Genomic DNA, 13,198 nt, shown 5'->3' with positions numbered 1-13,198 from the left:
TGTACATAGGTATAGTTTATTTCCATTATTTTCCAGTCTTTCTAACAAGGTACTGATGGTTCAAGTGCAGTGTCCAGCTAGACAGTTTGACTACAGGTTCTATTATCAGATGAATCCTAAACGATAACTAGTCTTGGCTGTTGACAGCACATATGTTTAATTTCGAGATTTTAGCCCTCATACAGACTATAAGACAGTTTTTTAAATGCGGAAAGCATAGGAAATTAAAAAGGAAGAAAACTAAGTGAACTATGAGTTTTCACCCTTGTTACTGAAGCTCTCTGTAGTCACTGTGTTCTCTTGTCACCAAGCTTCTGCTTGAATATTAATAATTAAAATACGATATGCATAAATCTACTATCCCATTTTCACCTTATATGACAAGATGATTACACACACCAAATTGAAGAACGTGAACAAAAGTTCCAATTCTGTTTTGTCCCCACAATTCTCCACGTTAAATTAAAGAAAAATGGGACACTGTTGTTGTCCCTCTTTTCTTCCCTATACATCAGGTAAAAGTGCTTTGATCATGTTGTGGTGTCTATTATCATCGTGCCCTTGCCTTGTTAAAGCAATAGTAATATATGTATTCAATTATATAGAATATTAACTTTAATATATGTATTCCATTAAAAACCCTCATCTATGTAAAAACATAAATTTGTTTGCTTTTGTTAATGTCCTTCTCTGATACTTTTTCCATTTTTTGACAATATTTCTTGTAGGAACAATTTTCTTTTCAAGAGATTTGAACTGAAACTTTGAGATACTTAAATGGAAAGATAATTGAGTTAGATGTTAAGGTAATTCTTGCAAAACTTTTTATTTTTTAATTTAAAGCTGTAGCTAGAGATTTTTTTAAAGTTGTTTTGATAGATATTTTTTTATTTTTTATTTGTTAGGGTAATCAACACCCATGTTTGTTTGTTGTTGCTGCTGTGTATATATGTAAGTATAGGGGTTGAATATGTTGTGATGTTTTGCAACTGAATTTAAGATTACTTATGTTAGTAGATGTCTATGTATATATAAATGCTTGGATAATGCCATGTTTTACTGGGATGAATAAAAGAGGCGCCCTCAGCCCATCACCAATGGATTTTCTTTACTGTAATAAGTGAAGCTTTTATGTTTATAATAATAGGAGCACCTGTAGGAAAAATCAATATTGTTCTCTCAAATCAAATCCATTACTTTGTTTACTTGCATTGCGAAATTGAGATTACATATTAAAATTCAGTAGTACTAAAAGTTAAAATTCCGTTGGCCTAAAATTGCCATACTCTAATGTGTTCACTTGATAGAATGTTGTCGTCAGGCTGGTTTCATCAACTGTTGCGAGTAATATTCAGGTTTGCTACCATAATTAATATGTTTATTTGTACAAAATATTTCTTTCATGATTTGTGAGAGTGTTATGTTTGCAGGTTTTCCTATTTTATATAAGTGAAATTATAGATTTTTAATTGTGAATGTTGACTTTATGCAGGGTAAAGAAGCCACAAGAGCGAGCTGATCTTATAGCTTATGTCTAGTCATCAACTGCCTTAACCAGTTTTTGTTGATAGTCGAATAGTAGTTTTTTCCTATCCAAGGATAATGTTATGTTGTAGTTGTTGGCGTTAGAGATGAGACTCTTATGTAGTGACATGGTTTGGAGAATTGAGACTGTTATTTAATAGTTTGGTTCGAAAAATTGAGACTCATGTATGTAAATTAGATATTTTTAATGATTATGAGATTGTTCTTTAGATTGAGTATAAATTTAAAAATTTAAGTATATATAGTGTTATATTACATATGCTAGTGTTGCTTAATTACAAAAAAAATGGTGTTGCTACTTAAAAAAATGGTATTACATATGATAAAATAGGCTGTTAAAATATGCTGTGGGACCCATATTGGGACCCATTTTTGCAAAATAATTCCAACCAAATGTAACATCTACAAAATGTTACAATTGGCAATGCAATGTTACATTAGGGGCCTATTGTAATATTTTTAGGGGATTTATATCAAATTGCCCACCGAACTCGTTAAAATGTATCAAGTAACTACCCTATATCCACGACAACTCATTTAGACGACTAAAATACTACTCCCTCTGTCCCATTCATTTCTATACACTTTCCTTTTTTGGTTGTCCCATTCAATTCTATACATTTCAAACTTACCAAAAATAGTAAAAATTTTATGATATAAAATTCAACTACACCCATTACTTTCTCCCACTACACTCACTTTATTCATTAAATATTGAATGGTCCCACCACTTTAACCAACTTTATACTTTTTCTCACTAAATTACACTTTTTTTTCTCTCATCCCACTATCTTAACAAAAGTAACATTATTTTATTATGTTTCTTGTCCTCCGTGCCCAAACCATTTGTATACAAATGGATGGGACGAAGGGAGTAGTATATATCACTCCGTTAGTTTTTTAAAAAAAATTTAGCGAAAAATGTTAACTTTAAAAATTTGTAGTCGTATATTTTTGTTAAATTGCCAGACACATACAATTAAGATAAATAACGAGAGTCCTAATTGAAAGGACATATTCTTTTTATCTCTTTGTTGAATTGTACTCAAATTAATACTGTAATTGCAAATCACCCGGCTTTTATTTTACTCGTGAAGATAACGATTATTTTAGGACCAATTAAATAAATATACAGATTAGAGAGAGGCACTCAAGTTTTCTAATAAACGATAATAATCAAAGAAATACATGACAAACACAACACTTCTGTTAAAAAAATTTTAAAAAATTAACGAAATGATATATACTAGTATTTTTGTGGTTTAAATGAGTCGCCGTGGAGATTGAGTAGCTACTTGATACATTTTAACGAGTTCGGTGGACAATTTGATATAAAAACCCATATTTTTAGTCCTTTTACAATAGGTAGCCAAAGTGTTACAATAGGGGCCCTGATGTATTGCTCGCAAGTGCAACGCCCCTGACTATTACAATAGGTCTATTGTAATGCTTTTTTGACCTATTGTAACAGTAAAAATGCATTACATCAGGCCATCTATGGCGTAGTGTGTATCACATTATTACATAAGCGCAATTAATCCCGCCAGGTTTTTTGGGAGATCCCTATATTTCATTAATTGAATGACAAATTAGGTATGTCAAATAAATCATATATATTAAGCATAAATAGGTACTCGATCTATTGTACTTACACTAAGAAAATTTTCCTTGGCCATCTTGTTGCCCTTACAGGTTTCAGAGTTATAATTTTTGAAAGCCTTGCATATAAAACATAAAATCTCATACAATGTACACAAATAATCATGAAATTATATCAAACTGTAATGTTAATAAAAATTTATCTTGATAACGCCATTTCTAGTTCTGGAAACTGTGTCGGGTGAGGTAGTGGATTTAGAATATATATTTCACCTTCCCAGATAATAACCAAAATCCAATGCATATTGTTTTCATAAAAAACACGAAAGGATGATTGGACACATCACATACAAGTTTGTACTATCCATGTTTTTTAATTTCAGTAATATAATAATTACTTACTTCTGATTATGCGGAAAAAAGAATAGCCGATCTGGGTTAACCTCTTTCAATCGCTTTAAAATGTAAGTTTCAAAATCAGCATTCACGTGATATGTGGATCCCAGATTAATAAAAGCAAATGTCTCCGCCAGTTTTGGTATTTCACTAATCTCAGAATGCAAGTGCCTATCGAAAGATTACTGATATTAGAATGCAAATTCTGAAAAATTAAAAATATTAAAAAGAACTGATCATGTGCTATTGGGAAAAAAAAGTTAACTTACGCCATGTAAGATGCAACTACAGTGTGGCCAAATATTTCAAACTCCAATAAAGACACAACATTCTCATGGAACAAATGAATTATTTTTCCATATCCAAACATGTCCGGCTCACATCGAACCTGGATACTAACCCAGACAGTTTTCATCCAAGTTGAATGTTTATACAATATGTTAAATCTATTTGGCACTTTCGTACCTGGCTTTACTTGAATTAATTGTTCCTTCAAATCATGCAACCCGTCATTCTTTTTTTATTTTTTCAGCACTTGTCCGAGGCCTTTCTTTTTTTTTTGCACCTGATGATAATATATGAACCAAAATAAAATGTACCTACCATTTAATTTTTAATATCTTGAAATGAACAATTTAATTTAAAAATTCATACAATATTATACATATATATTATTCATCATACCGCAACATTTGTGTAGCTAATTAATTCCTCACACCATGCTAAAAAAGAACCTAGAGCATCGCAGGCAGTCATCATATCACCACGCGTCTCAGTGAGAAGCTAGGCATCTGGTTTGATGAGGCCATCAACGGAGACACATTGATATCCAATTGTTATATCAAGTCCATTAACTGAACTACTTAAATTATCCTCGCAAGGATATACCATACCAAATGCAACCTTATTCTCTATTTTCTCGACAGATGGCTCACAAGATCGTTGGGCCTATAATATTCAAATAACAAAATTAAAAAATTAAGGTAAAAATGATTTACCTTAGTAATATAAATCATAAGGTTGCTCAAAATATTAAAATAACTTACCAAACGTCCAGCAGGTGAAGGCCTAGTTGGGGCATTTGTAAGAACACATTCATCATCTTCATGTACCAACACAACTCCTCTTGCAAATGGTGGCTTTGACTTCATTTCTTTATCCTTTTCTGGATCTTAACTTGCCTTTTCAGACCTCCATTTTCTATCAATGACTTCAAATGAGCAATCTCTGCCTCGAGGACTTGCGTCTTTTTATCAATCAGTTCATCCCTTTTTCGATCACAAGCCATCTACTCTGCCTTTATGATTTAAAGCTTTTTCTCTCTCGGCAATTTAAAGTATTGCTTTGGGGTGATGTACCCTACAACAGCCCGAACCCTGCCAGAATGCTCACGACTCTCCAAAGCCGTAGTCAGAACATCTTCACCACCAGAAAACTGTATCTCACCCTTCTTCTTTTTTCCAACAATGTGTTCTGTTAACAAGAAAATAATTTATCCAAAATAGAGTTAACTAGTTTACATAATTTTTTCTCAAATTATAATTTTTCATTTGAGTTGAAACTTACAATTTTATCGCATACAACAGCCAATTCTTCATCGACCTCTTGACCATTTTTTGTTAGGTTTCGAAGGCATAAAACGCAGCGGATAAACGTAAATAAAACAAAAAATTTCGAAACCCAAAAACAGGATCCATGTATAATTATGGGTAGATTATGGAGATAACGAATCATACCTTTCAAGAGCTTAACTTTCACGAACTCAACGGAGATCCTAGCTATCACGCTTTGTGTCTACCTCTCGGAGAAACACCTCTATGGTATCCACACGAGCACCTTCAAGAACGTCTCACGAACTTGACTACAGAATGGATGTTTTAGCCTCCTTCTTGACGATCTGAATTGCCTCTGCCTCTCTTTGCTGCTAGGGTTTTCTCAAAAACGTCCAAGCCTCTTTAACCTATGATTATGTATTTATAGTGGCTGATTAAAAAGGGCCATAACAGCAAAGCCCAACCCTAGTAGGTATTGGATAAAATAATAAAAACGAATTTCTATTATTTAATTAATAACTAAGTCATACTTAATTATTATGGGCAAAAACATTCCTCTTAATTCAAATTTATATTATCTCAATTAAGTGTTACTTAATTATAATAAAATTCAAATAATCATCAATTAATTTAAATCCATAATTTAAATTAACTATTCCATTAAGTGCTCTATTTGTGCGACCCTATAGGCTATTATTTAATTGGCAATAATTTTATTCTCTAATAAAATTATAAACAATGAGCGGTATCTAGTAATACATCATTGTTACCCAATTAAACAATAATTAAATCATGATTAGATAAAACCTTTCGTGATTAATGTTTTTCGTGTAATATAATCCCTTTAACCATACATATTATAGATTAAACTCGAGGCATGTATTTAGTCATCCTCTTCAACATTTAATCCGGGTTTACTTGATCCATGAGTAGATTATCGAGACAAATCATTATTTGAGCATGGCCATGCTTTTATAATCTCACTCAATCAAGAGGCCAATAATATATCTCCTAATTATAGGAGGGTTAAATCCTTTATCTATCATTCATATTTCTCATACGACTCATGATATACCCGATGTCCACTTTTATCATCACCCGATCAAAAGTAACTTTTAATATAGTCAAAGTATATTAATCCTCGTATAGAAATATAATGATTTCAAGTCAAAGGATCGTTACACCATTATCACTGTGAGTCTTTCTTATGACTTTATTAAACATGAAGAATCTCACTGTGGGTCTGTCCAGTACCATGTACTCTCACATGTACCTATGTATTGACTTTAGTATCCCCATACTTATAACCAATGAGATGTGGTTATCTTGTCAAACAACATACTAGTTTATCTATGTATTATTATTGTCCTATATAATAATACTCGACTAGGGACCTTTAAGAATATGATATATTATATAATCTCAAGTTCAAGTCATGTACTTAAACTATACAATTTGTATCATGATTCTAAGGACATTTATTATGCTAACAAAATATCGCAGTAATTAAGGTCATAATAAATACATTTATTGAATGATCAACTGACATAAAGATTATAAAAGAATAATGTATTGCCTCTAGGGCACCTACACTAACAATCTCCCACTTGCACTAGAGCCAATCACCCATATATCTAATACCCATGGAACTAGTGTGACCATCGTGCTTCTGCTGCGACAAGCCTTTGGTCAGTGGGTCTGCAATGTTATCATTTGTGTGCACTTTACATATGTGTATATCACCCCTTTCATTAATCTCTCGAATAAGGTGAAATCTCCTGAGTATATGTTTAGCCCGGGAGTGTGATCTAGGTTCTTTAGCCTGTGCAATGGCTCCATTATTATCGCAGTATAGATCAATGGGATCTGCGATGGATGGAACCACTCCCAAATCAGAAATGAACTTTCGAATCCAAACGACCTCCTTAGCTGCTTCACAAGCTGCAATGTACTCAGCCTCCATTGTAGAATCAGCTACTGTTTCTTGCTTTGAACTCTTCCAGCTTACAGCACCTCCGTTTAGACAAAACACAAAACCAGACTGTGATACAGTATCATCTCTGTTTGTTTGGAAACTTACATCGGTGTAACCTTTTACAACGAGTTTCTCTTCTCCTCCATACACCAAGAATGAATCTTTAGTTCTTTTCAGGTACTTAAGAATATTCTTAACTACCATCCAGTGACCTTCACCCGGATTAGACTGGTATCTGCTCGTCATGCTCAAAGCATACGAGACATTTGGGCGAGTACATACCATTGCATACATGATAGTTCCAATTGCTGAAGCGTATGGAACTTTATTCATGTGGTCCTTCTCATCCAATGATTTCGGACACTAGTCCCTAGAGATCGTTATCCCTTGAGACACGGGGACATATCCCCTTTTTGCATTTTGCATTCCAAAACGATGCAAAACCTTATCAATGTATGTGCTCCGACTTAGACCGATCATCCTTCTAGATCATTCTCTATAGATCCTCATTCCTAGAATGTAGGATGCCTCTCCTAAGTCTTTAATGGAGAAATTGCTCCCTAACCAAGTTTTAACAGCCTTTAGAGAAGGTATGTCATTCCCCATTAGTAGTATATCATCAATATATAGTACTATGAATGCCACATAGCTCCCACTAACCTTCTTGTAAACACACGGTTCATCTTCATTTTGAACAAAGCCATACTCTGTGACTATTTCATCAAAACGGATATTCCATCTCCTAGAGGATTGCTTCAATCCATAAATGGATCGACGCAATTTACATACCTTGCCAACATTCCTTAGATCGATAAAACCCTCAGGTTGTGTCATGTACACATCCTCTTCAAGGCTTCCATTAAGGAAGGCTGTTTTGACATCCATTTGCCAGATTTCATAATCATGGAATGCTGCAATGGCAAGTAAAATCCTTATAGACTTGACCATAGCCACTAGTGAGAAAGTTTCATCATAGTCAATACCATGAATTTGTTTGAAACCTTTTGCAACCAGCCTAGCTTTATAGGTCTGAACATTTCCATCCATGCCCTTTTTCTTCTTAAAAACCCATTTGCACCCTATGGGTTTTACCCCTTCAGGTGGATCAACCAAAGTCCATACTTGGTTTTCGTACATGGAATCTATCTCGGATTTCATGGCTTCAAGCCATCTCTTAGAGTCTGGACTGTTCATAGCATCTTGGTATGTGAGAGGCTCATCTTCATCTATGAGCATCAAATCACCACACCGAGTCATGAGAAATCCATATCTCTCTGGCTCATGGCGAAATCTACCAGATCTATGAACAACCTGTGTTTGTTGAACATTATCATTATTCTGCTCTTGTTCCACTTCAGGTTCAATGCTATTTTGCGGTTCTCGATCTTCATCGAGATCTATAGTTCTCCCACTGTTTCTTTTGGAAACAAAATCTCTTTCCATGAAGACAACATCTCGAGCAATAAACACTTTATGCTCAGAAGGACTATAAAAATAATACGCCTTTGTTTCATTAGGGTATCCTACAAAAATGCACTCTTCGGATTTAGGTCCAAGCTTGTCAGATTCTTGACGTTTCACAAACGCCTTACATCCCCAAACTTTCATAAAGTTCATGCCTGACCGTTTCTCCTTCCATATCTCATATGGAGTCTTTTGAACCTTCTTAGTAGGAATACGGTTAAGTGTGAAAGCCGCTGTTTCTAGAGCGTAACCCCAGAAACTAATTGGAAGATCTGTATGACTCATCATCGATCGCACCATGTCCAACAAGGTGCGATTTCTCCTCTCTGAAACTCCATTCCATTGAGGTGTTCCTGGCGGAGTGAGTTGTGATATAATACCACACTCTTTCGAATACTCTCTAAATTCGGTGCTTAAGTATTCACCCCCACGATCAGATCGTAAGATCTTAATACTTGCATCTCCGCCAATTTGCTTCTCTACTTCATCCTTGTATTCTTTAAATTTTTCAAAAGAATCAGATTTGTTCTTCATAAGATATACATATCCATATCTACTGAAATCATCAGTAAATGTTATGAAGTAGTGGTAGTCTCCTCTAGCCATTACACGCATTGGGCCACATACATCACTATGTATTAGCTCCAGACGTTTAGTGGCCCTTTGACCCTTACCAGTGAAAGGGGCTTTAGTCATCTTACCAAGCAAACAAGATTCGTATTCTTGGTATGATTCAAAATCAAACTTATCCAAGTATCCATCCTTATGTAATTTGGATATGCGTTTCTCATTTATGCGGCCTAGACGACAATGCCAGAGGTATGTTTGATTTGAGTCATTCATTTTAAGTCATTTGTTTTCTATATTACAGACAGGGTTATCTAAATCAAGAACATATAAACCATTAAATAAACGCGCAACACCATAAGTTAAATCATTCAAAGCAAAAGAGCAACTGTTGTTCTTTATTGTAAACGAAAAACCTTTCTTGTCCAAACAAGAAACAGAAATAATGTTTCTGCGAATCGCAGGCACGTAAAAACAGTCTTCTAGTTCTAAAACAAGCCCAGAGGGCATAGATAAATAATAAGTCCCTACAGCTAAAGCAGCAACTTTTGCTCCATTGCCTACTCTTAGGTCCACTTCTCCCTTAGCCAAAGTTCTACTTCTCTGCAGGCCCTGCACATTTATACAAATGTGAGAAGCACATCCAGTATCAAATACCCAAGATGTAGAAATAGACAAATTGACTTCTATAACATAAATACCTGATCCAGAAATCTGAACTGCTTTCTTTTTCTTCAGATCCTCCAAGTAAATTGGACAGTTTCTCTTCCAGTGACCATCTTTCTTACAGTAGTGACATTCACCCTTGGCCACACCACCTTTAGGCTTTAAAGCCTGTTTGGGACCTGACTTTGGCTTGGGTGTAGAATCAGATCCAATCTTCTTCTTACCCTTCCATTTGCCCTTCCCTTTGGCCTTACCTTTATTTCCCACCATCAGTATGGGAGCAGGTTCAGCTGTCTTCATGTTGGTCTCATATGTTCTCAACATATGCAACAATTCAGTAGGTGTTTTGTCAAATTCATTCATATTGTAGTTCACAACAAACTGAGTGAATTTGTTGTTCAAAGAATTCATGATTAGGTCAATACCAGTTTCCGGACCAATCGGGAAACCCAAAGTTTCAAGGTACTCAATGTAACCAATCATCTTCAGAACATGTGGGCCAACTGGTTCAATCGCCCCTTGTTTGCAATTAAAAAGTGACTTAATCATGTTGAACCTTTCTTGACGAGTTTGGCTTGCAAACATGCTTTGCAAGTGCTCATTGATAGTATTTGCATCCATATGCACATGCTGTCTTTGAAGCTCAGCACTCATAGTTGCCAACATAAGACATGCAACATCATTTGCATCATTCTCATCCCTTGTGCGTGTTGCTTGTTCATCAGCAGTAGCACCCTCAGGAAGGGGACCTGGAGGAGGAATATCAATGACATGAAGCTTGCGCTCTTGCCTGAGGACAATCCTCAAATTCCTCTGCCAGTCTAGGAAGTTGTTTCCTCCTGTTAGCTTGTCCTTCTCAAGGACTGAACGTACGGATAGTGTGCTTGTGTTGTTTGCCATTACTCGTATCTACAATAATAAAAGTGCAAAATAAACATTAGATTGTCTGAGTTAAAATTTTATGTTCATATGATTATGATATATTCATAATATATCTCCTACTATTTTTTTTATCAAATTAATAGCCCTAACTATTAATTCGGAAAGTATATCCCATAAATCTTTCTAGTGAGCCAAGATCCATAATTCGTCATGTTCTAAGTCAACCACTGGTATCCTTAAAACATGATTATTTAGGTAGACAACAGTTGTCAATTATATCATATATAATTCTTGGATAATTTGGTGAACAACAATTGATCTTATCTATATAATAGATTTTTAACCAAACTCTATGCTTCTAAGTTCATAATAGTTGAATATAACCGTTTATATTCACCTTATTATGATGACTCAGTTAAGTTAGACCCAATGATACAACGTCCGAATATAACCGTTTATATTCGTCGCATTTCACCATGATAGATAGGAGTCCCCTGCCACTGACAGCCCTTCCCCTTATCGATCTAGGATTTAATGAGTGTTCATTCATTGGAAATCATCTGATTAAAACTTAATATTTTTACTTAGGGATTTTTAATTTAGAACGATCATGATCCCATCATAAAGAGATTCCCAATTTTTCCTTGAATAAAATACTTCAAATCAATACCCGTCAATGGTTTGATTTCCAGGTAGTGGAGGAGTCACATCAGTGTCGCTTAAAACCCACAGCCTTACAAGTTCTATGAACCCGTTGTTGACAAAATCGCCCCATGTCAGAAATAAAGAAAATTCGTATTTTATTCCGTGTTTCATAAATACGAGAATCTCATGATCATTTGTTAATTTTAAATCTTGAGTCGTTACAGATTTTATCTTGTTTAAAGGCATGGCATGGGTGATGTATCTAATACATACATGCATCATTAATCTAATTAAAACATGCATTTTCTACTCTACACATACTATTTATACATCATATGAAAAGTGCGTAAAGTAAACGTGCAATAGTTATGGCCCAATCCTATGTGATCTTTTTAGGCTAATGAAAAGATCAAGGTCAGTCTATGGTGTAAAAATAACTATTACATATGTCTTCTCTATTGCTTCCATTGTCTCCTTGGCCTCCATAGGATACCTCCTCTTTCCCTTGTCCTTCTTTGATGTTACATTAAGAATTATACTAATGAACTTACAAAAGAACTCGAGTTACATTCGAGATAAAACAACTACAAATAAAAAACGACATGCAAGTCGTATTTATTACAAACCAAAAGAATAAACCATTACAACTAAGGTCTTAAGGCCATAACTATGCACCATGCTCAAGTAACCATTAAAGAACATGATAGATCATATAAAGATGACATACTATTTATCACTTATCATGATCCAATCAAGAATAATAAATAAGTAAAGCATATATCATAAGCACAAATTAAAAACGAAACCCTGAGCACGCGGATCGAGTATCAGAATACTAGCAAAACATGTATCAGAATACTATTCCAGAAGCATGTATCAGTATACACACGATCCATATCCCAGTTACCAAAAACATGTATCAGTATACATATTTTAAGAGATCGCATACATATGAGTTATGGCAGATCTTAAACATACTAGTATCATCATATAGATCATTAACAGATTCATCATATCATTCATATAACATAACTGTTATCATGGCAGACTCATCACACATGCATACTTGTAAAAATACAGTAAACACGTAACCAAATCAGCCCCTTATACACGTATCTCTGATACCATTGTTAGGTTTCGAAGGCATAAAACGCAGCGGATAAACGTAAATAAAACAAAAAATTTCGAAACCCAAAAACAGGATCCATGTATAATTATGGGTAGATTATGGAGATAACGAATCATACCTTTCAAGAGCTTAACTTTCACGAACTCAACGGAGATCCTAGCTATCACGCTTTGTGTCTACCTCTCGGAGAAACACCTCTATGGTATCCACACGAGCACCTTCAAGAACGTCTCACGAACTTGACTACAGAATGGATGTTTTAGCCTCCTTCTTGACGATCTGAATTGCCTCTGCCTCTCTTTGCTGCTAGGGTTTTCTCAAAAACGTCCAAGCCTCTTTAACCTATGATTATGTATTTATAGTGGCTGATTAAAAAGGGCCATAACAGCAAAGCCCAACCCTAGTAGGTATTGGATAAAATAATAAAAACAAATTTCTATTATTTAATTAATAACTAAGTCATACTTAATTATTATGGGCAAAAACATTCCTCTTAATTCAAATTTATATTATCTCAATTAAGTCTTACTTAATTATAATAAAATTCAAATAATCATCAATTAATTTAAATCCATAATTTAAATTAACTATTCCATTAAGTGCTCTATTTGTGCGACCCTATAGGCTATTATTTAATTGGCAATAATTTTATTCTCTAATAAAATTATAAACAATGAGCGGTATCTAGTAATACATCATTGTTACCCAATTAAACAATAATTAAATCATGATTAGATAAAACCTTTCGTGATTAATGTTTTTCGTGTAATATAATCC

The sequence above is a fragment of the Apium graveolens genome, chromosome 1 (assembly GCF_009905375.1).
Source record: "Apium graveolens cultivar Ventura chromosome 1, ASM990537v1, whole genome shotgun sequence".
NCBI lineage: Eukaryota > Viridiplantae > Streptophyta > Magnoliopsida > Apiales > Apiaceae > Apium > Apium graveolens.
The sequence above is the reverse complement of the archived record's forward strand: the minus strand, read 5'-3'. Positions refer to the sequence as shown.